Source organism: Rhagoletis pomonella, unplaced genomic scaffold, assembly GCF_013731165.1.
Source record: "Rhagoletis pomonella isolate Grant_MI unplaced genomic scaffold, Rhpom_1.0 Rhpom_scaffold_00007, whole genome shotgun sequence".
Taxonomy (NCBI): Eukaryota; Metazoa; Arthropoda; class Insecta; order Diptera; family Tephritidae; genus Rhagoletis; species Rhagoletis pomonella.
Window position 1 is genome coordinate 27532092 of NW_023458561.1, and position 25843 is coordinate 27557934.

The 25843-nt window shown below is 33.8% G+C and overlaps 1 long non-coding RNA gene across 1 annotated transcript in view; it reads right to left on the minus strand.

The window, feature by feature from the left end:
* Positions 1 to 25843, minus strand: part of LOC118743679 — a 135703-nt gene that overhangs the window by 94181 nt on the left and 15679 nt on the right. The window contains exon 2 of the long non-coding RNA XR_004993488.1: positions 5393 to 5494. This is a non-coding gene — a long non-coding RNA (uncharacterized LOC118743679). The remainder of the gene's footprint in view (positions 1 to 5392; positions 5495 to 25843) is intronic.

Sequence of the window (25843 nt, forward strand, 5' to 3'; positions counted from 1 at the left end):
GGATTAGATATTTATTTCGCTATCCAACCAAGACATTTGGTCACTATAACCAAATCTTGGTAATTATAGCTAAACGTTTCTCTGGGTATACCACCAATTGTGTGGATTCGAGCAAGCGAAACTTTCTCAGGCGCAACTGTCAATGTCTCTGCCGACGCCGATACACCTTTCATATCACCAATAGTGATGAATATTATTTCCTTTTTGTATTGCCTTTTTTGTTTATTCCCGTGCACACATACATATTTATTTTCATGTCCTTTTCCTTGCCGCTCATGCGATCGCTGTTGCCAACCAGCCATATATATATATTTGTACAGCTACAACGAAAAATGCCTAAACCATGAGGCATACTTTGCGGCGTCACTGTGGCGCGCCTACATGACGTTGAAAGTTTCCGGGTGTTATAGCAGGCTACAACACTAGAAAGCAATAAAAACGGCAACAACAGCGTCAGCTTAACTTCACCTGAAATGGCAGCTCTTCGCTTAGCGTACTCAGAAATGCTCAAGCAAGGAGAAAAAAAAATGCAGAGTGGAAATTAAAATTGAATAAGGCAAAATGAAATAGGTAGCTAGCAACAGGGACAAGGATAAGCAGCAAATAGGTAAAATGGCGTGTGTGTGTGTTTTTGGTTTTTTTTGCCAGTTTCACATTCATGGCTTAAGTGTGTATGTGTGTGCGTGCAGCTAACTACCGTCAGCACATCGTCGTGACATGTTGAAAAGTTTGAGTTGCGGCAACTTTCAACGGCAACTGACAATACACAAATTGAGAAAATTAAACAAAACAACAATAAAAATAGATGTAGAAGTGTATGTTTGTACGCGCAGGTAGGTATGTATGTATTGGTGTTTGTTTGTGCTTAGCTGCCATGAGCGTCAACCGCAACTACAGGCCCATTAAAACCACAACTCATGGCAAGCGCTCCTGCTGCTGCTGATGACACTGACATCTACACCAACAAAGCAACTCACCTGCAAAAAGTTGGAGGAGGTCTGCGGCTGTTCGTATGCCTGTTGGTGGTGACCCTTGTGTCAGACGTGGTGCCACCACCCAAGTGCCAAGTGTGGCCACCACAAATGCGCCGCGTCACCTAAGGGTTTTGCTGCGACGATAATAATCACAATTGCCGACTGAGAAATTTGCACAAAAAAAAAACTGCAAAACAGGGTGGATTACGAGCGCGCATGTGTGTTGCAAGTTGTTGGCCGCCCAAAATTCTACAAACTTTTTGTATTTATAGCTCAAGTGTGAAACTCGGCGCAGGTAAATGGCAGATATAAACTTTCATATGGCCAAGTATTTATGTAGTTGTATGCATATTGTGCTCATTTTAGCGCTTATGTTTATATGTATGTGTAGATAATTTGTGGCTTGTGCAATTTGCAAATTGTTTTAGTTAACCGGAAATTCATTGCCGAGGGTAATGGTGCACTAAGGGTCACTTGCAACGTAGACACAAACTAATGTGATGCATGCATACCTCTAAGCGTGAACGTGAGTCACTTAAGCGAATTGAGGTATACAGTTAGGGTGCTGTTGCGCTGTCAGTTATTTTTCTTTTTATTTTTTTTTTTTTACACTAAAGTTCTCTTTATTATAACTGCACCTTTGCTTCGCGGTTTTGCTTGCTGCACACAGTACTATACATACAAAAATGCCCTTTAACCTTCGCGCGGCAATTAGAGAAAAAACGATTGCATAATTAGAGGGGCCAATGCTGACAAAGCCACAATAAATACTAAAAAAAAAACCTTCGGGTGAGATGCACTACAACTACTTGTAAATAATTATATAAGTATGCAGAAATAATTGCCTTGAATTTTAAATCATCGATATAGCTGGGCGCCTTAAAGTATGCAACTGACACAAGTGCTTTAAATTACGCACCACGCATTAGCATAACATGAGTAGGTATTTTCGATAGGGCTGCAAAGCGCGCACCACCGGCGGCGAAGCGGAAAACAAAGAATAGACTGCAGTGCATACACAGCGCGTGCTACTAAGAAAACAAAAGTTAGTCAGTCCTACTACAAAAGTGATATTTTACAAAAAAAAAAAAAAAAAAAAAAAAAGCGAACCGCAGTCGACACGCCACGTCAAAGCCACCGCAACACAATCCTCACACGGCATACATATTTATGCAATGCGTGTATGCAACATTGTAGTGCAACAAAAATGCCACAACAAAAAAGTCTAAATCAAAATGCAACACAACAGGCTTGTTCACCTAAAAGTATGCCTCATTACATTGTTGCTATATCTATTTTTGTTATTCGCTGCTTTACAAACCTAAAAGACAATGAACTTTTGTGCTTCAGTGCTTTGGTGTTACGACTTTGACGCCAGTTTGTCGGCTAGTCGGCCCTTAGACTTCGCATCCGGCTAACTTGGCTTTGTTAGCTTGGTTTTTCTGTGTCGCATTTAGTTAAATAGTGAGTCACCTCAACAGTTAGGCATTTTTCTGTTGTGTGCTTGTGTTCAATTTTTTTTCACTCTCCATTTTACGACCATATTTAAACGTGTAACTGCATAGGACAGGTATGGATTTGTGTATATGAATAGTAGTATATACACATGTACATTTGTGATATGTAAGTATATAGTATATATTCACACGCTATGGTAGATATATTCAATTTGTATCGTTGAAAGCAAAATTAATCGTAGAACGGTGAAGAATATATAAGTTCAAGGAGCAACATGCTATTTTCGTTGCCAGAATTTTGTAAAATGTGAAGCGTATGTAGATTTTCGTATAGAATTTTAGCGAACGTGTGGATTTTCGATCAATTCCAAAGTCTTTGGTGTGTGTTATCTATCGCCCTTTGGAAGTTTAAGATTTCGAAAAGTTTGTACTCCGCGTCTTTTAATTGACGGGCAATATGGAAGAAGTTGTTTGATGCTCCGCTGCTCTTCTTTTTTTTTGTGGTATGCTCTGCAAAATAATTTCAAGAAAAACCTAATCTGAACACATATAAATTCGTCAGGTAAAACCCGGTAAGGACATCTACTTATTTGTATGGAAATTCCTTGCAAATCATGAGTTGAAATAACAAACAAATGCACTGCGTGACGAAAGCCTGTTGCTATAACTTAGGGCATCTCTTTTAAGCGATATGAAAGCCAAGTGGTTTTCAAAGAAAGTTTTGTTGTCTCAAGTTATCACATAAAGGTATATCAGTGATGCAACAATAGCCACCAGGTGAGCCTGAAGGACGCTGCAGTCAAAAACAAAAAATTAGACCCAGGTATTTCGAGTATCTTTCTATATACATATCTTTAATTTTTCCGGCCCTGAATTTCCTGATTACGCCTGTTCTCCACTCTTGACTAAACTCTCTGACTTGTCTGAGAATTGAGTGAATGGTCTGAAATTTTACGAAAAAGCATTTGCCTAGAATTTATTCATACGGCCCATTGTCTCTTAAATACGAAATATCGCAATAAAACACCATAAACTTCTGTTTTGTAAAATCGTTGATTTTGTTTAATAAAACTCGGTTGGGGTCGTCCATTCCTTAATAACGCAACAAAGCTTTAGGTTAGAGATCGATTAGAAGAAGATTCCAATTATAATGTGTTTCTCTAAGGTAGAAGGTTAGAAGGCGAATAAAAAGACAACTTAGTTCTCAATATGGAGAAAGAGGTTAGGTATCCAATCGTATTTTAACTTTGAATTCTAATTGGTTTCTAACGTCTTGCGATTTTTCTAAGCATTCTCTAATGGAATTCTAACTTAGTTCTCTAAACTGATGTTCGATGCGCGCAAATATTTTAGAATTCTCAAATCTAAATAAAAGCATTACTTTAACGTTAGTGACTGTGTTAGCTGGGAATAGCCGACAGTTTTTTTAAGCTCAGGCAGGTCTCTGCTCTTATTTATATGTATGAGTTCGATATGTATGGAGTAGCTTTGAGAACCTCTCGTTCTTAAACTGTGTGTGGTTGGTTGGGAGTAAATTGGCGAACTCAACGTAAATTTCGCACGGAAACGGCTGGGGCAGAAACAAGTGCTTCTTGAGTGTATGCTCATGGTATTAATTTAACAAAAACTTGCTAATAACAGATTAAAGAATAACACTTAGAAAAAGACCAACACAAAAATGAAAGTCAAGGTGAGTACGTACACAGATAAAGAAAAGGATAAAGGCAAAGGTACAAGTTAAAACAAAAACAAAGATGCGTAAAGATAAAGGCAAAATTAAGACCAATATAAATTTACACACTTTACTTATATAAGATCATAGGTGAAGGGGAATATGTTGATGGAGAAAATGATAAACATAAAAGTAAAAACAAAGCTAAATATAAAGAAAAAGATGAGGACGAGGATACCGATAAAAGTAAAGATGAAGATAGAAGAAGAAGGATTAAAGTACGGGTTTCTAATTATAGAGAAAAGGATATACTGGAATCTGGAAAATATTTTGGGATTCTCGAGACTTTTCGAGATAATAATCGATATTTTTATCGGTTTTGATATCGATATTTTTTACCGATTTTGTTTTCGAAATTTTTATCAATGTTGTTATCGATATTTTCGAAACTTACCGATATAATTAAAGATATTTTTATCGATTTTGCAATTGATTTTATAATCGATATTTTTTTAAACGATTTTTTTATCAATATTGTTACTGGTTTTGTTAACGATATTTTTAGCGAATTTTTTATCGATTTTTATCGATTATTTATCGATTTTGTGATCGAATATTTATCGATTTTGTTATCGATATTTTATCGATTTTGTTATCGACTTTCTATTCGATTTTTGTTATCGATTTTGTTATATATAGATCTTTTTATCGATTTTGTTATCGATATTTTTACCGATTTTCTAATCGATTTTTCCACCCATATTGTTATTGATTTTGGCTGTCCCATAAGCGGACACCGATTGTCACGTACTTTTTGTTGCCTATGAGAGATGTCCGCTTATGAGAATTTCGTAAAAAATAAAAATTCAAATTCAAATTTAAAAAATTGAAATTGTGGCTTTCTAAAATAAAATAATATTAATTCTTCAATAGACAGAACAGAAACTCTTTCCTACCGAAAATTGTATTAGAAAAGAAAATATCTTTGAATATGGACTATATTCTTGTGTACATATTCATATGACAAAATAGATATGTAACGTAAGTTTCACTTCTGCAGTGTGGCCCAGGCGCACTTACTTTTTTAAATCCAATCTTATCTAACCCTAGCGAAAGCCTACTTCTTATGTCGAGTAATAAATACCGGTTCAGGGATCAGATTTTATGGATTTTTATATTTTTAGTGGAAGGCAGTAGCTCCGTTTATGTACATAAATATTTCAAGAAGAGGCTAATGTCTTAAAAACTTAAACAATACAACTCAGCGAACACTGATCAAAAATACTTACATATGGAAAAGCAGAAATCTTAATTGCAGTGTTTATGTCTAAGATCAGTCCCATCTTTACCTAATGTTCTACATGCTTTGTAGTTTACCAGGATAAGCTTACCTGAAAAGAAAGAAAATAATGATAATGGTATTAAAAAATAAATTTTTGAGTTTTTAAATGATTTAGTCTTTAAAGTATATCAAAATTGAAATTCAATAACAAGGATTATTTTTTAGTTTATGAAATCGTAACCACTTCCGTCTCTAATAGATTCTGAATTGAAATATACTTAACTCCAACCACTATTAGCTACTATTGTAACTTAACTATCGCACCAGGACCAGCTCCACTACTGCACCATCGATAAAATTGAGCAAATCTTGTAGGCAGCTGCAAGCACTTGCAACATCTATTTATCATGAAATTCGCTAAAATGTCGCATACAAAAGAGAAATATGTACTTCCTCAAGAAAGCATTTTGTTTATTTGTGTAGCTGTGTGTCTGTGTGTGTTTATGTATGTATGTATGTACATGCACTGCATTACTGATTGCACGTGTACGCATTAAGGGCACCAAACCCCTGCAGCAACGATAAACAAAAGCAACTGCAACAAACTACTTAAGTGGGACGCCAAGTAGTTGCACGAAAACGATTGGCATACAAATTGCCAAAACTTATTTGCCATTTTTGCCTTTGAGTCATAAGAGAGAGAGCAAAAAAAGAAAACACAGAAGAAAATGTAAAGCGAGCAGCTAAGAAAATATTGTAAATGCAACTGCAGGCAGAGCCAAGCAAACAAGCAAACAAACAAATAATCAAACAAACAAACTGGCGAGTCAACAAATGAGTATGTGCAACACAAAATAAGTACTCGTATTTATAAATAAAATTGATTCCATGGAATTGCTTTGCACCGCCTTTCTTTGCCTTGTGAGCTTGCGCATTATTTTCTTTTATTTTTTACGTTTTCCTGTTTTCCGACGGCTTAAGTCTTTAGCCCTCAGCTTGCTGGGTACATTATCCGTCATTGGAACTGGCATGTGGCAAGTTGCTGCTGCTGCTGCTGCTGCAACATGTCAAACTGCTTGTAAATACAAAGTGGCAATTTTCTTTGAGTCGTCAAATAGTAGAAATTGAAACAAAAATAAAAAAAAAAAGAAATATAGAACTGAGTGAATGTAGAAATACAAATTACAAATAAAAACCACTAATGCGCTTGCAACAACTCGAAACTACTGTTTCGCGTTTTAGCGCCAGGCTATTATTGTGCGTTGTGGTTGTTGTCATTACAGAATGGAGGGCTGCTATGCGAAGCCTTTCTTCTTAGATTTTCTGCTATTTGTGCAATTTACACTTTGACAGTTTGTTTGACAGCCGCTTGACAAATGAAGGCGTCTATTGCAACGCACGCGCACCACCATAACTGCAAGCGTACTTTTACAAAGAAAAGTTTTAGCGTCAAAGGAGTGATTGTAAGAAAATGCCGATAAAAAGTTTTTGAAATATAAAAAGTTAAAATCCCTAAGACGGGGAAAATAATATACAATGGAAAGGAGAATTAAATTTCATTACAGTAATGGTATGTTATAGGGTTAACACTTCGAATGGATGATAAATTTTTTAAATCTTTTTATTAAAATGTATTAAAAGTAAATGTACGATATAAATGACTAAAAAATAGTAAAACCTTTGCGTAATTTGCAATATTTCCTCGATGTTAAGCTGATATTCGGCTTGCTAGTCACCTAAACTGTGACCACGACCGTGTCCTGCTGGCTATATTTCTACCCTTAAGCATGTCACGTGGCTGAGTGCTCTCGATTTTAGAAATGTATGGGACAACTGTTGGAAACATGGCTGGCACGAGGGAATTTTTTTTTAATATTTGTATAAAGAAATTAAAGAAACGCACAAATCCTTATTTTAAAAAGCAAGAATTTTTTACTCCAAAAACCCCAAAGGCTGAGTTTTTTATTTATATTTATACATACATATGCATTAGGGCGAGTCAATTTGTATGCATAAAAAAATCATTTTTGGAGATTTTTCAAATCGGTTCAGCTCACGTAAATCTTAATATTTTTCCGATATATTTTGGTGGACGTCTTCAAATATAATAGTTTTTGTAATCTCGGCAGAAAACGCGTAAACTTTTTCTGGTGATGAATTTTAGTTGTATGAACAAATGTTTCAAGGATAAGTAAAATATACTTTTTTTTATTTTAACACGTAAGAAAATGTGAAAATTTTAACTGTTGCGCCCTCTGTCGGATGTTTTAGAAAAAGGGATAAGCCCAGAAATAGATTCTTCATACCAAAAACCTCTTACAGCATGCTTTTATACAAAATAAAGCAAACCTATTTTCGCAATTTGGCAAACTCCAAATTGCTGCTAGACCAATGCTTTCTTCGGCAAATTTGCCTAGAATTACTCGTGGAATCCTCCTATGATATACGCCTATAGTCGAAAAAAATTACCCCGCCCTGATATGCATGTATGTATGTATTTACTTATTGCATTAAAGCAAAAACAATTTTTTGAGTAACGCAATAGCTCTGTTGACAATACCAACAACATTGCCAGCGTGAGAAGGAGAAACGCATGAAAAGCTTCGACAACTTCAGATAATCTCATTCTACCACTCATCAGCCCCATTTTGCTAAGGAACTTCTTGTTTGTTTATGATTTTAATTAAATTTTCCTCTTGATTTGCTTAAGTTGTCTCTAATGAAGTTGCACAGGCTGACGCTTTCCAATTCGAGTGCTTTTAATGAAGAGGCGCGCGTTGCCACCGCCGCACAGTGCCGCGACTCCATACAAATGATGGACAAAAATAGAAGGAGTGGTCAGAATTGGCTGAAACTTCACACCTAGAAGTATTATGCCCCTCTAATTTCAAAAATGAAATCGGTTTTTCTGTACCGGTTACTCATTTCGAGAAAACCGAGTTTTTCTTGCATTTTTATATGAAAATAGTCATTGTGGACATGTGTTGATATAAGTGGAAGGAGGCATCAGAATGGGCTGAAACTTTACACCTGAAAGGACTATATCACGGCAATTTAAGAAAAAAAAAACGTTTTTCAGCATCTGTTACCATTTAATTAAAAAATTTTTTTTTTTACAATTTTATAAAAAGGTAAAATAACTCATAATCATCGTAGACATATGTTTATAAAAACCGAAATAGTATTCAGAACTTGTTGAAACTTTACACCTAAAAGGACTAACCCATGCTTATTTCAAAAATGGAATCGATTTTTCGGTACCGGGTACCCATTAAAAAAAAAAGATTTTTTTTTACATTACTATATGAAAGACAAATAAGGCATAATCATTGCTGATTGTGGTGTTTACGAAAACAGGAAGGAGTCGTCAGAATTTATTGAAACTTTACATCTGAAGTGTCTATATTACTCTAATTTTAAGAAAGTAATCGGTTTTTTTGTAACGGGTACCCATTAAAGAAACACCGAGTTTTTGCACATGATTATTTAAAAATGAAATATGGCATATCATTGTTGCTAAGTGTTCAGAAAAATAGTCTTAATAGTCAAAATTCGTCTAAACTTTACTTCCTAAATGAATACATTATGGTAATTTGAAAAATTAAGTCGGTTTTCCTTACATGTTAACCTTTAGAAAAAAAAATTCTTTTGATTTCATTTAAAATAAAGCATAATCACTGTTAAGTAAGTAAGTAATAATAGCTGTTATATGGTAATAACATATAATATGTTAATAAAAACCGAACTATTTGTTATAATCACTCAGTTTCAGAGTCCTCAGAAGAGGAGGAAGTGATCACTGATTCAAATGATTCCATGCTTTTGTCTGCTTCGTCACTTTCAACAATGTATTTATTAAAGCTGAGATCAGAACCCTTTAAATATTTGTTTCTCTGTTTTATATTTCTTTTAAATGCAACTAATGGATCTGACGATAATATCAAACGAGTCATTAAATCCGTATTGCTTTGTACTCTTCCAGTTTTTCGAGAACGATTAAGCCGATATTTTCTTATGTTTTTGTGTGAACATTCTAAGGCTTCTTCTGATAATGAACCTGATAAAATAGGTGGAAATACAGAATAAGAAAATAAATGAAAACATAGCTTTAAAATCATTACCTATTGGTAAATCAAAGTATTTAATTACATCACGTCCACGTACTAAAACTTTACGCACTGAACTTGGCATGTTATACCAACCATAATTTCTAAGGTATAACTCTCTTGTTTCGTTCAACAAAACACTAAACTCTTGGGTTTTTATTTGTTTTCCACAAGAGAGGACTCTTAGCACCAGAGAAAAATTCATGAAATTTTAAACTCGCGTTGAGCTACATTTTCCACTAATAGTAAAACGTTGAAATTTTTGCACAGGTAATGTAATTAGTTAGGTGAACAAAATTATAAAAAGACTCAATCAAAAAAAAAAAAATATATAAAAAAATTGGACCTCCATGATGTGCATACATTTGTACTATCATTTTCGCAAGCTGTTTGCTGCTTAAGCAAAATAGTACTCTTTATGCAGATGAAGAGTAATAGGTATGTTATTTATTTTTATTTGCTTTTTGTTCGCCTTTCGTCTAATCATTGGTTAACATATTATTTGTAAACTGGTGTCATTGCTCTATATATATATATATATATGTATATATATATATATGTAAATCTTCGTATACCTTTGTTTTTGGCTCCCATACCGTGATGCATATTTAAGTATTTTAATTAGCTGATAATTTTTTTCATTTCAAAGCACCCTGTACCTCTTAATTTTTTTTTTTGGCACTTTTAGCTTTAACTCAATACCTTATTTTTGAAAAGCGAACCAAAAATTTAGATCTTAGGGCATTCAGAAAAAGTATTGTAAATATAGATCAGCTAAAATAATACCAAAAAAAAGGCATTTAGCAACTTTTTCAAAATTGAAAATTTTCAAATATTGGAAAAAGTTGGAAGAGATTTCGATTGTTTCTGTTAGTAGAAGGTCCAAACTACCATAACCAAAAAAAAAATTTTACGAACTTTCAAGATGTTTTTTTTTTTTGTCTCCAAAGTTTACCAATTTTCGGATTTTGGTATGTTTAATCATATATTTATTTATTAATAAAAAAAAAATATTTGTATAAATTTTTTTTCCATGAACCATACATTTCTTGGTTTGTCGCATATATCTTTATCAAAGTGCAAAAGTTGATCTTGCTAGGAATAAAAATGTATTTTTAACAAATTTTTAACTGCGACCACTTTTATGTGCGAATCGCCGAAATGAAATGGTATGTAGAAAATAGGTGTACTTTGAGGGGGTGTGTGAGGCTGAAAGTTGTTTTTATCACAAAATAACTTATGAACTTCTCTTAGTTGGAGATTTAGCTGTAACTTGACATCAAAACATCTAAGTTTCAAGACAGTCGATTTTTGTATTTTTGTCCACCTTCGCGGCACTGTGCGCCGTAAGACAAAGAAGCTGCATAGGGTGATGTGTGTTTGAAACATTGACTACATACATATGTAAAAAGAATTGTGCACGTCATATGGGTACAGTGAGTGTCAGTCAAAATCGTACAGTCAATTTCTTCCATATTTTGAAAATATTTTGTTTTATTTTAATTTAATTTTAAATAGAAATATAGTCCATACTGCAACAAAATCCATAAAACTCAAATTTCTAACTTTGTAACAAAAAAAAAATCGTCAAATTTCATCAGAATTTTTTTTTTTTGCTGACGGTGCTGCCAAATATAAACGGAATTCTGTAGCGACTTCAAACTTGTACTCTATTGTAGTTAAATTGAACAAGCTATAAAACTGCGTACTTAAAAAAAAAATTATTCTGAATATAAAGTATGAAAATTTCACAATTATTTTTTATTTATTACAATTTTAGAGAATTTGAGTTTTATGGCGTTTGTTGTAGTATAAACTATATTTTTGTTTAAAATTATTAAAATTTAAATGAAACAAAATATTTTTAAAATATGGGAAAAAATACTATACGGTTTTGCTTACACTCACTGTATGTAGAGGCATGATTGTATTTATTGCACATACTCGTACATATATCTTTGTATCTGTCAATTACAGCCGTTTTTTGCAACTTAAGTATTTTTAATTGAGTACTTTTTTTCATATTTTATGCTACGTATAAACGCGCTGCTGCTACTTGCCTCACGTGTCACTTGATGAGAGCGCGCGCGACACCAACACAATGGCACTTGAAAATGCTATTCCGCAAAAGAATGCACAAAAGAAGGTGGAATTATGAAGAAGTGCGCAAAAGCACGCATGCATATATACGTATTAATATATATATATATATATATATATGTATATTTACTCAATATCCATATATTAAGTATGTTCATTCCTGCGATTTAACGGCTTTTATTTATATGAACGTCCACCAGGATTTTTCGTTTCTGGTTTTTTTTTCTATAATCCTAGAAAATGGGTTAATCGTTGTGCAATTAAGACATTCAGGTTTAAATGTACACATTCAAGTACTTGTATGTATGTATGTAGTATGTGGAGCAGGTACCACTTGAATTTAATTTATGAGTTCTTTACTGTGAATGGAGTTCATGATTAAGGTAGATGAAATTGAATGTTTTTTTGTTCTTTAAAAAGCTCCTTTCCATGCCAGCTGCTTTCAATACACTTGAAAGTTCATGCCAGCGATTAGTATTAAAACTACAGTGGGAGCCGAAGAAAAGGAATAAGATCAACGGAAATAAGTTCCATTTTTTTTTTTTTAATTGCATAAATTTTTCAGGCAGTGTCACTCGATTGGTACATTTGTACAGATTTGTATATTTGATATTGGGCTATTGGTACAAAATAAAAAAATTGGAACTAAATATTGGTACAAGTGAAGTATTTTATTTTGATCAGAAAAAAAAAATAAAAATATTTTGTCAGAACCCCCCTTTAACTTTTTCAGTTCATTTGTCTCTAAAAAATATTTACCTATAATTTCTTACTCGTTAAAATGAAACAATGAGGCATTAGTAAGCGCCTGGAAGCAGTGAGTGCATAGCGATAGAAGTGTAACACCCACAAGGGAATTTATATGCTTGCTCTTCTTACAATAACCCCACCCACACTTTCGCTTCCATACTCCCCCGAGCACCAAAAGCGTAATGCAGTAAAATTTACAAATGGCAACACTGTTGCAAATTTGACTGAATTTTTAATGCATGCGTACAGTTTTATGGTCGCTTTTGAACAATCGAACACACGAGCGAGCGAACGCAAGTAAGTAAATAGATGAGCGGCACTTCCCTCTGACCAACACTCCAATCCATGCCGCCCCAAATACCTAAGTACTATATACATACATATAAGCATTGGTATCGACATACCTACAATAATACCACCTCCTTTTGGCCAGCGCAAACAGCATCACCCACTAAAGTAATTGCACGCATATCGTTTTTGTGGTTATTTTCAAAACGTGTTCAAGCATAAAAATTCTGAAAGTGCCATAAAAGAGTGTAATCGCCGAAGTCACAACAGAATGAAGTGTTGGTGTGTGGAGCCGCAGACTGATGGCTAGTGGTGGTGTCTTTAATAGCAGGGCGCATACATATGTACCTATGTATGTATGTGCATTAGGGTGCTTCAAAAATACATGGGATGGGGGGTGGGGGGGTTGCGAGTTTAAAAGGTTAAGCTCTCACCCAATAGCGTATTTCTAAATGTAAAAAAAAGAATATCTGCATTTATGGTAAAAAAATAAAGTTATTTGGAAAGTTGTTCATGTATTTTATATTGGGAAGAAAAATTGTTCGTAGAAATGGTATAAACATTCTTGAAAATCAATACTTTTGACTCTGTTTCTCTTTAGGAGACTTTCAATAACAATACAAAATTTATTATTTAACCATTTTTTAGGTCCTCCAAAACCACAAAAATGCAAAGGGGACTCCATAAAAAAATAGTTATTATTAAAAACTGGTTAAATAAGCATTTGCGTATTGTTACATATTTGAAGATTGCTAAAGAGAAACAGTTTCTTCCGGTCTAAAAATATTATATTATAAAATAGAGGTATTCATTTGTTCCATTTACAGAAATCCTAGGGGGTGAGAGCTTAACATTTTAAATGTTTTTTTTTTACCACCTTAATGCGCATACATAGTATAAGCCCCAGTGTCGCTTTGAGGTCGCTGCGACGCACGCATCTTTTTACCACATTCCGCAAACACACATTCATACATATTTACCTTAAGCTAAGAGCAATAAACGCCGTGGTTTGCCAGTTTGCGCTACAGCAATTTGCCTCTGTTGCCACTTCACTTGGCGTTTTGCTGGCTCGTTTACGCTTGCATATATATGTATACATACACATTTACAGGACACTGTATTTACTTTTTTTATATTTCTTCTGTTGCTATTTTATTAAGATGCGTTCTATATATTGTTGTTGAATTTTACTGCTGCTTTTTACTGAATTGGAAATGATTACAATTTCACAAATTGAAGTTGCAAAAACTTAAAGTGTTCACGGTAGCCGCAATGCGTGCTGCTGGGAAATTTCAAAGCAAGCTGACTTATAAAACCGTACTGTAAGGTGAAGAAACAAGAGTGTGGTATTTAAAAAAATATATATACATATATGTATTCTCAAAATTATGGAAAATTGAGATTCATTTTTTATTTAAATTAATTAAATGATTTATTTTTATTATAAGACTTAAGCTGTGTCAGATATCTCAGCTAAGGAGCTATCGCTTATTGCCAACTAATGCATGTGTGTATGAATATCTTCAACTGTTAGTGCATTTCATATTTACGAAGGTAGATACATACATATATATGTATGTATGTACATTAGACTGCATCACCAAAAAAAAAGTTGCGGCTATTCCATCTTTCTACTGAGACGCCACAAGTCTAAATCAGAATAGTTTCAGCCAAGTTATTCAAGTTTTTGGTAAATCAATCTTTGAAAAAAAGTAAAAAAAACAGCATCAAAAATCTCATTATTACAATTCCGTTGAAAAGATTTTTAAATATTTTTATGCAGATTTTTTAAGCTTAATATGTTTTGTCATCTGAGGGTATTTGTTTGAAAAAGTTCTTGAATAAACTATTTCAATTCATAGAAAACTCCCTTTTTGGAGGTATTTTCAAATCGGTCCAGCTCACGTAAATCTTAATATTTTTCCGACATATTTTGGTGGACGTGTTAAAATAACTATAATAGATTTTATAATTCCAATGGAAACACATTATCGATTTTTTATGCGGAGTGATGCAGTCTAATGTACATACATACATACATACATATGTATATAATGAACATTTCATTTGTGGCACTGAAGGCACTATCTTTATAGTGTTTAGTGCCTTAGTACAACGACAATCTTGTTGTGATTTTCATTACCGTCATTAAGCACAGTTATAGCCAGAACTTGAGCTCATTCACATTAAAAAATCTGATTTTGCATTCCATTTATTTCCCAATTATCTTAGTACGCCATAAGACAATTGCAACAAAGAAGCAGTGATTTTGTAAGAAAGCGATATAAAGTTGATTACAGTTGTGAACTGGATACGAGTGGGTTACTTACTTTGTCGAGAAAAGGCAACTGCTTGCTTCTTTCGGAGCAAATTTCTTGGCTTTTCCTATTGACTTGGAATAACTTTGAATATTTAGAACGCTTACACATTTTTCTTGGTGTTTGGCCAAGCTTTCCCTTTTGTTTATTACTGACAAGTAGTTTATAGTTTATAGCTGAGATGGGCAAAGTGGCTCCCAGGAGCCGTTTGCACTTAGGAACCGGCTTGGCACATTTGGGTGGTAGATGAGGGGTAACGTCAAGAGCCAGCATGACGGGGGAAGAAAAGCGTATTCAAATTTCTTATACTCCTACTCTCATTACTAATATAATGTGGTCGCCTTTCAGCAGGCAATGGCAAACCTCCGGTGTATTTAATATGGAGTGTAATAAAACGTGGGCGGTCTCCAGTATGGCGGCTAGTTCCGTCTGCGTCTTTACTTAAAGAAAGATTTGCGGAATCGCGGTCCTACAATATCAAGTGTTTTTTAACCCTCGGTATACCATTTTTTTGAATCATCGTGCAACTACGCGGAGTTTCTGCTTCAATCTTCACAATGGGAACCATTTTGGTCTGAGAACAGGGTCGTGGTCATGGTGACCTTCTTTCCCTTTAAGATTTCAAGGTGTCCGACGAGGTTGCCTTGTTTGAACCAACATACGCATAAGTATGGCATAAGTCAATTCGTACGCCTTGTGCTTAAATAACCGGCTACTTGAAACCGAATGCATCTGTAAATCGCTTTATCGCCATAAATTAAAGACAAAACCTTCTACATTTGGTTGATGAAGTTGAACGAATAACCGACGCGTTCAGATGCATGTCTTCGGTCAATAAGGTTGCAAACAGAGTGGGAGCGAAGCCGAAGACGAAGATGAAGCCGACGACGAAGACGAAGACGAAAAACAGTGCAGTAGTAAACATATGAAAGTGATCACAGTGCAAGCAAAGACGGAGACGAAGATGAAGATGTTGCGCAAGCGGTCAGCTGTGATGAGTTGTTTACAATTTATTTAACTGTTTTCAATTGTGAAAAAATGCGTTTTTTAAGAAATTGGCTAAATTTTTGGCAAAATGTAATCAAACGTATTAATTGGCATTCTTGTATATTCGAAAAATGTCTGTCCGTCTTGCCGTAACACATAATACAAGTGGCGAAATTCTCCAAAAGTTGTCCTATACAAATTATTTCTTGAATTGTTGTTTTTTCTTTATTTTCTTTTGATTTTATCTGAAAAAAAGGGTTTTATTTAGAAACAAATCTTCATATCATTCATCTCCCACTATGTACACTCGCCAGCTTGCCCGCAACGCAAGCAATTCGTCTTCGGCTTCGCCTTCATCGTCGTCTTCGGCTTCGCTTCCACTCTGTTTGCAACCTAAGGCACAAGAGCTGTGAACTGACTTTGCCCCACTTTCAAAATAATTCAAAATAAACTGCTCATATTATGTAGGTATTTTCGTAAAAATGTTATATGCAACGGCGAAAAGGTTTCAAAGGATTTTAATGCTTCTGTGGTTTACGAATAAAAAAAGCAAGTAATTTTTCAACCAGCGTTCAAACAATACCACACAATTAATGAATAACAGAAATTAGAAAAAAATAAATACAAAAACCAAGCGTGAGCGTATTTTATTGCGCCAGAATTGCAACATTATTATTATTTGTAGCAGTGTGCAACAAGGTACACGCATTCACAAGAGGAATGCAGTAGTGGGCAACATATGTAGTAGTATTGAAGAATGTGTTAGTGAAGGTTTAGCGGTTGCCTTAATTTCCTAATTACAAAAAACAAATGAAAATTTACGGCGGTTTGAGTTTCAAAGCGTGCAATAGGGAACTATTTAAACACAAATACATTTGCAGAATATGTACTGTGTGAATTTACATTAGAGTGGTCCAAAATTGCATATCGAAAAGTAAAATCGAAATTTTGATGCCGCCACCCCCCAGGGATTGTTCTATACCGAAAAAATATAACCGTATTATTTATTTTTAAATAAAAAAAATTAGGAAATGCTCAAAGCGCTCAAAGATTTCCATGTATATAGGAAGAAAAAAACAACTTTTCATATAAATGGTATAGAGTTCTTGAAAGTCAATATTTTTTGAACGAAAGACTCTATTTCTCTTCAGGAAATTCCCAATAATAATACCCCAATTGTTTCTTTAATCAATTTTTCATGGCAACTATATTTTATAGGTTCGCCAGCAACCCCAGCAAATGCAATGACCCCCCCAACAAAAAATCTGTAATCATAAAAAATTGTTAAATAAACAATTGGATATTAATACTGAAAGTATCCTGAAGAGAACCTAACTTTTCCGTTCGAAAAATATTGATTTTCAAGAAATTTATACCATTTCTACGAAAAGCTGTTTTTTCCCCATATAGAACACATGGAAAACTTTGAGCGCTTTAAGCACTCCCTAAATATTTTCTTGATTTCAAAATAAAAAAGGTAAATTTTTTTCAGCATAGAACAATCCTAGGGGGTGGCGGCATTAAAACTACGACTTTATTTTTTGGACCACTCTATTGTACATAGGTATGTCCATGTATATTTTGTAATAAAAAATACTATTTGTTTGTAAATGACTCAAGGTAGGTGTGTTGCTGGTTGTGCATAAATGCCAAAGGATCCGTAAATACCATGCATAAACATACATCCATATATGTACAACATATGCGTATGTATAGGTATGTATGTATATACATAAAAGTACATATATTTACCACGGTTTGTACTAACATCTGTATGCATATACCTACATTGCACGCGAGTATTTGGTACATTTATAGGACGGGAAGCCTTAAACACAAAAGGTGGCAAAGGTTACAGCATCACCAGCTGTGGAGCTATTATTTAAGCAAATGTATTCCACATACATACATAGTTATTCAACCACCAGAGGTTACGCGCTACTTCTTTTTATATTTCATCAACATAAATGGGGCAAGTGAATTTAGCCACGGTTTGGTTGGGTACATCTAAAAACACCATACCTACATATTTACGTTTAAACATAAGTAAATATATGTAAGTTTGTAAATTTGCTTTTATCATTTTGTTGGTTTGAGCACAAACGCATCGCATTTAGTAGGCACGTAGGCAATTTTCATGACAACATTTTACGTCTGACTGCGTGTTTGAGACTCTGTTGTAGGGAGCAAACAACCCCAACGCCGCCTGACACCAATAACAATTTTAAGACACGAACCAGCGGTGTAGTGCTTAGAGGATTAGAATTTTTTCGACCTGCAATTTATTTTTTCATTGTCTTACCAAACAAGCAACCCCACCAATTTACAATAGTGAGTAGTGGGAGTGAATTTTAAAGCTTACATACATAGATGGGGACAGCTATGAACGAGTATGTACGATATGAATGTCTTCTCATACTAACATGTGTATTTGCATGTATGTATATATGTATGTATGTACTTGGTTGTTATTACTATAAAGCTGGAGAGGAATGCAACTGCAGCACACACATACACAAAAATTATGTGAGTTGAAAATATAAATATGGCAGTCCCTTGTGCTTTTTTTTTGTCATCCCCCATTGCGCGTTAAAGCTACCCTGCAGGAAGTGATGTTAGCTTAAATCTAACTTTAATCAGTTTCCGCCTAAAATATCAATAAGAAAAAATTTTTCTGATTTTTTTTTTTATTTTGTTTATGTACACTGCCGTCAAAATGTATTGGCACAGCAAATTTTTCACAACAATGTGCAACAATTTATTTCCTAATATTTTTCCGCCTATTTTTTATAAAAATATGGTTCATTCTACAAAAAAAAAAATAAAAATATAATTCCCAAACTTTGTGCAAAACTCACGAAAATTCAGCAAATTTTCATGCAAATTTTAAACCTTTTAATCGGATTTCTTAGAATTTTTTTGAGTATGCAGATTTGTAGCCCAATCAATTTTCTTATAATAAAGTACAAGGTTTAAGTAGCTGGGAATCATCGTTGATTTTTGGCAACTTTATCTGGAAAAAAATGCAAAACACCTTTAACAAAAAAGTTCTCAAAAATCAATGAGATTTTTTACTTACTCTGAACTTGCAGCTTTTTTACAATAATTTAATTGGCTGCAAAACTGCATACTCAAAAAAATTCTTAAAATCTGCTAAAAAGTGTAAATTTTGTATGAAAATTTTCTGAATCTTCGGGAGTTTTGCACAGACTGCACTTTGCACAAAAAAAAACAAATTATATTTTTATGTTTTTTGTTGTAGAATGAACCATATTTTCATAAAAAAATTGGTGAAAAAATATTAGAAAAAAAATTATGCACATATTGTGACAAATATGCTGTGCCCAAACTTTTTGCGAGCAGTGCATGTTTATTTATTTACTTTTTTAAGATCAAAAATTTGTTAATTTGTTTACATATTCTGTTGTAAGTGGAGCCATTTTCGTATGCCGTCAGACATACATACATAAAAGCATAGACAGAAGGCAACGTTGTTCCGGATTACCTCGATAATTCCGAATTATCTCGGGAATCCGGATTGAGTCCTAGAGTTAATTCCCAAACTTAATTCGGATCAAGGGAATTTTCGACGAGAACACTGACCAAAGATCAGAGAGTGTAGGATACAGAGAATATTCAAAACTGGCATAACCATACATATGTACCTACCTTGTCAGGGGTAATGCAGTAGCCATATTAATTCATATAGGAATCAAATTTAAATTGAATAAGAACTTATTTGAATTAGTTTAGTGTCTGCTTTACCGATGACAAGGTATGTGTATGTTTGTGTTGCCCTTAGCCACCGTAAGGACCAAGTTTTGAATTCGGTGGAAAGCAACTTCCTCTAGCTTTAAGTTTGTTAAAATTACCGTTACATGTTTTTGTAAAATGTATTTTTATAATTAAATCTGTAGCTAAAATATATTTGGGTACATGGTACGCTAAAATGAAGTAAGTGCCAACCGTGGACTATACAGTACACGTACATGTCCACGTATTCGCTGGGTGTCTGTACCGACACATTTGGGATTATATAGTGAATGAAAGGAGGCGAAGTGATGGCATTGTTTCTTGAGCTTTCAAAGGCAACTGTGAAATCGCTTATATGTACATACATCCGTACATATATGTATATACATACATACCCAGCAGCGAATAGAATGCACTCTGTGTCGATGCCTCAAGGATGGCGAGTAATGGCATTTGACTAACTACATATGCTCTCGATTATTTTTCTATTCAAATATGCAATACACTTAACATTGCGTGAAATTGGCGGTAACGGATATGGCTTCTGCTGCAATACTTTTCATCAATGCGATAGGTACGTTTGGTATAATAGAATTGGTTACATATGAGAAGCATATTCATACATATTGTTGATGGCATTGTCATGCAATTGTAATTTCCCTGCTGGGTTAGAGTGTAGTAAACTAAAATAAATGCGTGACTCTTGTTTTGTTCGCTTGTTTTATTCCATTTAAAATAATATTTGCAAAGCATAAAAACTCATATGCACAATAAAGTCACATTCGGGAATACTATAGGGGCGGAGTGTACGCAAGCTGTTAGTGCGACGCATTTGCGCTGATATTTAATGCTTTCTGTTGAGCCTTTGAGTTTTCAGTAAAGACTTTTATTACTTTAAAGTACGCATTTTATAATTTTAGAACACTCGCTCATATATTATTGGAGAAAAGGAACTTTAACAAAGGTATCTTCCAAATTTTTTCTTATATTTTTATTAATTTTCTTATGTGAATTTCGTACGAATGATATAAGAGTATCAATTCCCTAAGGGTCAAGAAGTCTTCCAAAATTAACCTAAATGCATATAAAAATTTGTTCTAACTAACATTTCGATTTCCTTTGGCACGACCATATACTCGAGTTCTGCATTACATCAGAGTATCAAAAGAACTAACTCCACGGAGTAATTTCTCCACCTCTCGTCAACACAGCCCAATAAACGTCGTTGAGTATTACGATCGTTAAAACACGAAGTATATACAAAGGTTCATAAAATAGTACGTTATTCTTGTAGACGAGTACTGATTCTTCACGCCTAGCTAATTTCACATTTTCTTTTAACCCTTTCTGTAGCAATTAAGTAAACTGGACCACTGTAATTTCTTTTAAAGAACAGTGCGTAGTTTCAGTAAGGAACTGTTGTTTGGTTTACTGAAATAAATAAATAAGCGATCCTTATGCCGAATTTCCACTAGGCAATCAAATGACAAAAAATTTAAGGTATTTAAAAAATGCCATGTAGAAATGGATTTAACTGCCATTTTTTTAACATAGTGATACGAATCTATCTATGTATGTTTTTTCAAAAATTAGATGCCAAACGAAAGCGCTTGAACGGTAAAGGTGCAAACTGGTTTTAGTTTTGCGAAGAGGCTTACCACCTGTTGAACAATTAAACTCAAATTATTTATTAATCAATGCCATCATGTCCGCATCGTTCGTGCGATCTTCCGAAATGATGTGTCAAATTAAAAACCTTGGATTGTAGATGTGCAATAAGGTTTTACTTTTTTGAAAACAGCTGTCACCTTTAAAAAAGTTATATTCAAATTATTTAGAAAAATAGATCAATTATTGCTAAATGGTTATCAATCGAAATGGTTGTGAATAACTTTGCTTCTTAGCTGTACTGTAGGAGGGTTGCCACCTGTTTAAAAAATCATATTAGGTAAAAGAAATATGTATCAGTATATGGGTGCCAAACGAAAGGGGTTTCAGAAAGTAGCAATTTGAAAATGTTTTGAAGGGGGTTGCCACCTGCTTGAAATGTCGAATTTAGTTTACTTATAGGTACACAATTTATATGGAATATCAAAATATGGATGTCAAACGAAGCAGTGTTAAGAAATCTCTAGTTTGAATGCTAAGAAAATTTTTTTGAGATGTTGGAAGAGGGTTGCCACCTGTTTAAAATGCTAAATTCAAATTATTTAATAAGTTAAATGAATTATTAAAATATGAGCAGCAATCAAATGGGGGTTTGAAAACTTTTATTTCTAAACTTTATTTAGCGGTGTTGCTACATGTTTGAAAATTAAAATTCGACTTCATTCATCAGTTAATTAAAATGTTTAAGTAAATGTTAGGAAATCTTTAAATTGAACATTTCGAATGTTTGAAGAGAGTTGCCAGGTTTGAAACGGCTTTATTCCTGAACTTTACTTAGGAAGAATGCCATTTGTTCGAACAATCAAATTCGAATTAGTTCATCAGTTTATTGAAATACATGTGTATCACAGTTTAAGAATACTTTTGAGAAGGAATTTAAAAAATGAGAGGTCAAATTAAAGACCTTACCCTGCAGTTGTATCATAAAGTTTAATTTTTTAATTAAGAACTTTGTCATCGGTTTAGGGTGATTTGAAATTCGATGCAAATAAAGACATGCACTTTGCGAGACTCCTCTTCACTCAGAAACGGCTGCACGGTTTTGATGAAATATGGCACTCGGATCACTTATAACTCTGACTAACATTTAGAATGTTTTTGAAGTGTTTGAAATTCAATTTCGGGCGTTTCAATGCCATACGTGTTCACTAGTTTCCTTTATTTTATCAATTTAATTGAATAAAATTTTTCAAACAGGTGGCAACCCGATACAAAAATATTTTCGGCAGTAAACTTTCCTGACCCTCTTTAGTTTAATACCCGTTTTGCAATATTTATTTTATCTTATCAACTAAATCAAATTAAAATTTTCAAACAGGTGGCAGCCTTCCAAGAAAATATCTGCGACTGTGAGCGCCTTTCTTTTGACAGCCATATTGTAATATTTACAATATCTTATCAATTTACATAAACTGCAATTTGCAAACAGGTGGCAACTCTATAATTATTTTTTTCCTATATTTAAGTTACATCCTTAGCAATTCTGTTTTGGCTTCTTTAGCTCTAATAAAGCAACCCCCCAAACCCATTTTAATTTTTCTTTAATATCTATACTGCACAGACAGCGGCCTATTACATATTTATTATGTATATAGATAATTTTTAAAATGCCACAAATCAAGAGTACAAAATTCTGAATTTCTAGAGAGTACTCTGGAAAGAATAAGCGCCATTTATGAGTTACAAGAAGCAGCAGTTCAATGCTTCCTTAAAATATGTAACTTTTATCCATTTCATGTGGGTATGTTAAACAGTAGGTATATATGTACATATATCTCACGCAGGTATGAGTGTAAGTAAATTCCGGTATCAGGCGTGGTGTAATACTCAATTGACTTGCCACTTATACGTTTTACTTTTAATGAAAACCAATTTAAGGACCCCACTTGTGTCAACACACACTTCAAGATGCCATCAGCATACGCAAATGTACATAAATACTACGCACTTCCTTCGCTTTCCCTTGCATCTACAAAAATAAATGATGTATCTGAAAAGTTATTGAACCTCATATCGTTTTCTTTTTTTTTTTTCGTTCCTGCACTCAACAGCCTTTTCTTCCTTTCTATGTATTTGAGTATATTTCCTTTTTATCATGCTGCCTTCGCGCAATAACACCTTCATCGACTTGACTTTATGTCAGTGTCACTGTTACCGTTTTCCCTGCAATTGCGACAACCAGCCAACCCCTGCTGTGGAACTTATTCAGCAGTTGCTTGTTTTTTTTTTTTTTTGGTTTTTTTAAGTTGCACAAGGTGATATAGACGCAAACGCATAAGTGGATATATGGGTATGTACTTAAGTACTTTTATGCATCAATATTTTGTACATGTGTACATATGTATATGCATATTTATGTATATGTACATTGTTCATATACGTAGATATAAGTAAAAGTGTACATAAACGATGAAGGGAATTTCAATTTGTTAAAGTCACTATAAACTTTATGATATCGGTTTGTGTGAGTGTATGTGGCAATAAGTGTATGAGAGCAGCTATTCATGCGGCAGAGGCGACACATGTGTTACCCCACCTATCAACCGCAAAATGTGCGTCAGTTAAGCATTTACTAGTTATTAAGAATTTTTCGCTTTTTATGATTTTTTTATTTTTATTTAGCTTTTCTCATAAAATACACCCCTTTGCAGTGGGTTGATATTAAGTTTAATATGTAGCTAGGGTGGGGAAAAGTTCAGATCTTTTTTCCTTAGACTACAACAAAAAAAATATAAAATTTTTTAGTAATATAGAAAGTGCAAAAAATAGATACAAATATGCATATGTATTTCATTTAATCATTTTCAATCGCTGCTTAAAAGTGATTGATATTTGAACAGCAATTTTTTTTTTTGAGTGCCGAAAAATTGTAAAAGTGTCCGAGAAAAAATATAAAATATTCGAATGCAGTCCCATATTTACATAAAACATACAAATATTGACTTCGCACTTAATACCGCAAATATATTTAAATATTTCCAACAGTCATTTGCATGTAAATAGTAAAATTCAAAATTTTTTGCATTTTTTCACCTGTGCGCTCACTTGCAATCGCGCAGTCAATTATTGCATGTATCAGACCACTTCAATATTGCGGGCAAAAAAAAAACTTTTATGAACGACTTAATAAATAACCGATTCTAGCTTTTTTGAAAAACAGTGAACGCTTAAACTTATTAAACTTTGCATTGCATTTATTTGAGTTCAAAGATATGCTATCAAATTGCCAGCGTCATTCGTAATTAACAAACATTATATTTAGTTCATTTAATCGCTCTGCTCGTAAGTGAACTCAATAAAACACATTTGTGGAAAAGTAAACTAGCATGCAGAAGTGGCCAATGCACCGGAAACCGCCGGTCGAGAGTCGCCGGTGTGCTATTACTTGGCTAACGCAATGTTGTTAACTTGTGTGGCTATAATAAATGTACACGAGTATGTACTAGAGATGCCAGATCGAAATAAAAAAATCGATTTTTACATCGACTCGAATCGAAGTAAAAATAATCGATGCAGGAAGAAATCGTCAAAAAATAATTCGATCTCCCAAGAATTTGCCACAGGCCTCAGCTGGTATAGTTACGCCTCTGTGAACCGGACCCTTTTCAAAATTCCGCAAAAAATCTCGTTATTTTAATTCCTTTGATAGAAATAAAAAAAAAAATGGATGCAGACCTTTAAGCTTAGCTCGTCTATGATCTGAGGTAATGTTTTTGAAAAATTATTTAAAAAAATTAAATTTATTTATAAAAAACTCCATTTTTGTAGGTATTTTTAAATTTCAACTTTTTATTCTGAATTTCTACAAAATTTTTAGGTATGTAGTTCTCAAAAGTCAACTCGATTTTTTAGCCATTTGAAACTTGCACTTCATCAGATTAAAATTATAACTGCATACCCAAAAATGTTCTAAAAACTCAGAATAAAAAGTTTAAATTTTGATAAAAATTTGTTGAATTTTCCTAAATTTTGTACATATAAAGTTTAAAACTGTGATTACATGATTTTGGTTTTATATAAAAATAACAAAAAGAAATTTGTATCGAAAAACATTACGAATATTTGAAGAAAATGAACAAGTGGTCATTTGCTTGAGTCACTGTATGTATGTATGTATGTATGCTCGCAGTTGCGTCCTAAACAGCTCCACCGATAAGAACAGAATTCGGCACACTTACTGTAGGCTTCCCAGGAACGGTAATAGGCTGAAAATAATTTCTATACATACATATATCAGTTGGGCGTGGTGGCCCCACCCCTAAACAAATTTATTGAACATTGCATACGGCATAAGCATCTCTGTAAGTATTTGTGAGTGAGCACGGGAACTTGCTTTGGACATACATATCAATTCCATACTCATTAAAAGGGGGTGGGGCGCCTCCGATACATGCTGAGACTTTCACAATTCAGAGATAGAGAAATGTCGGAGATTTTGAATAAGTTTATCAGTCCCGTACTGACAGAAAAAATTTAAGTAAATGGAGA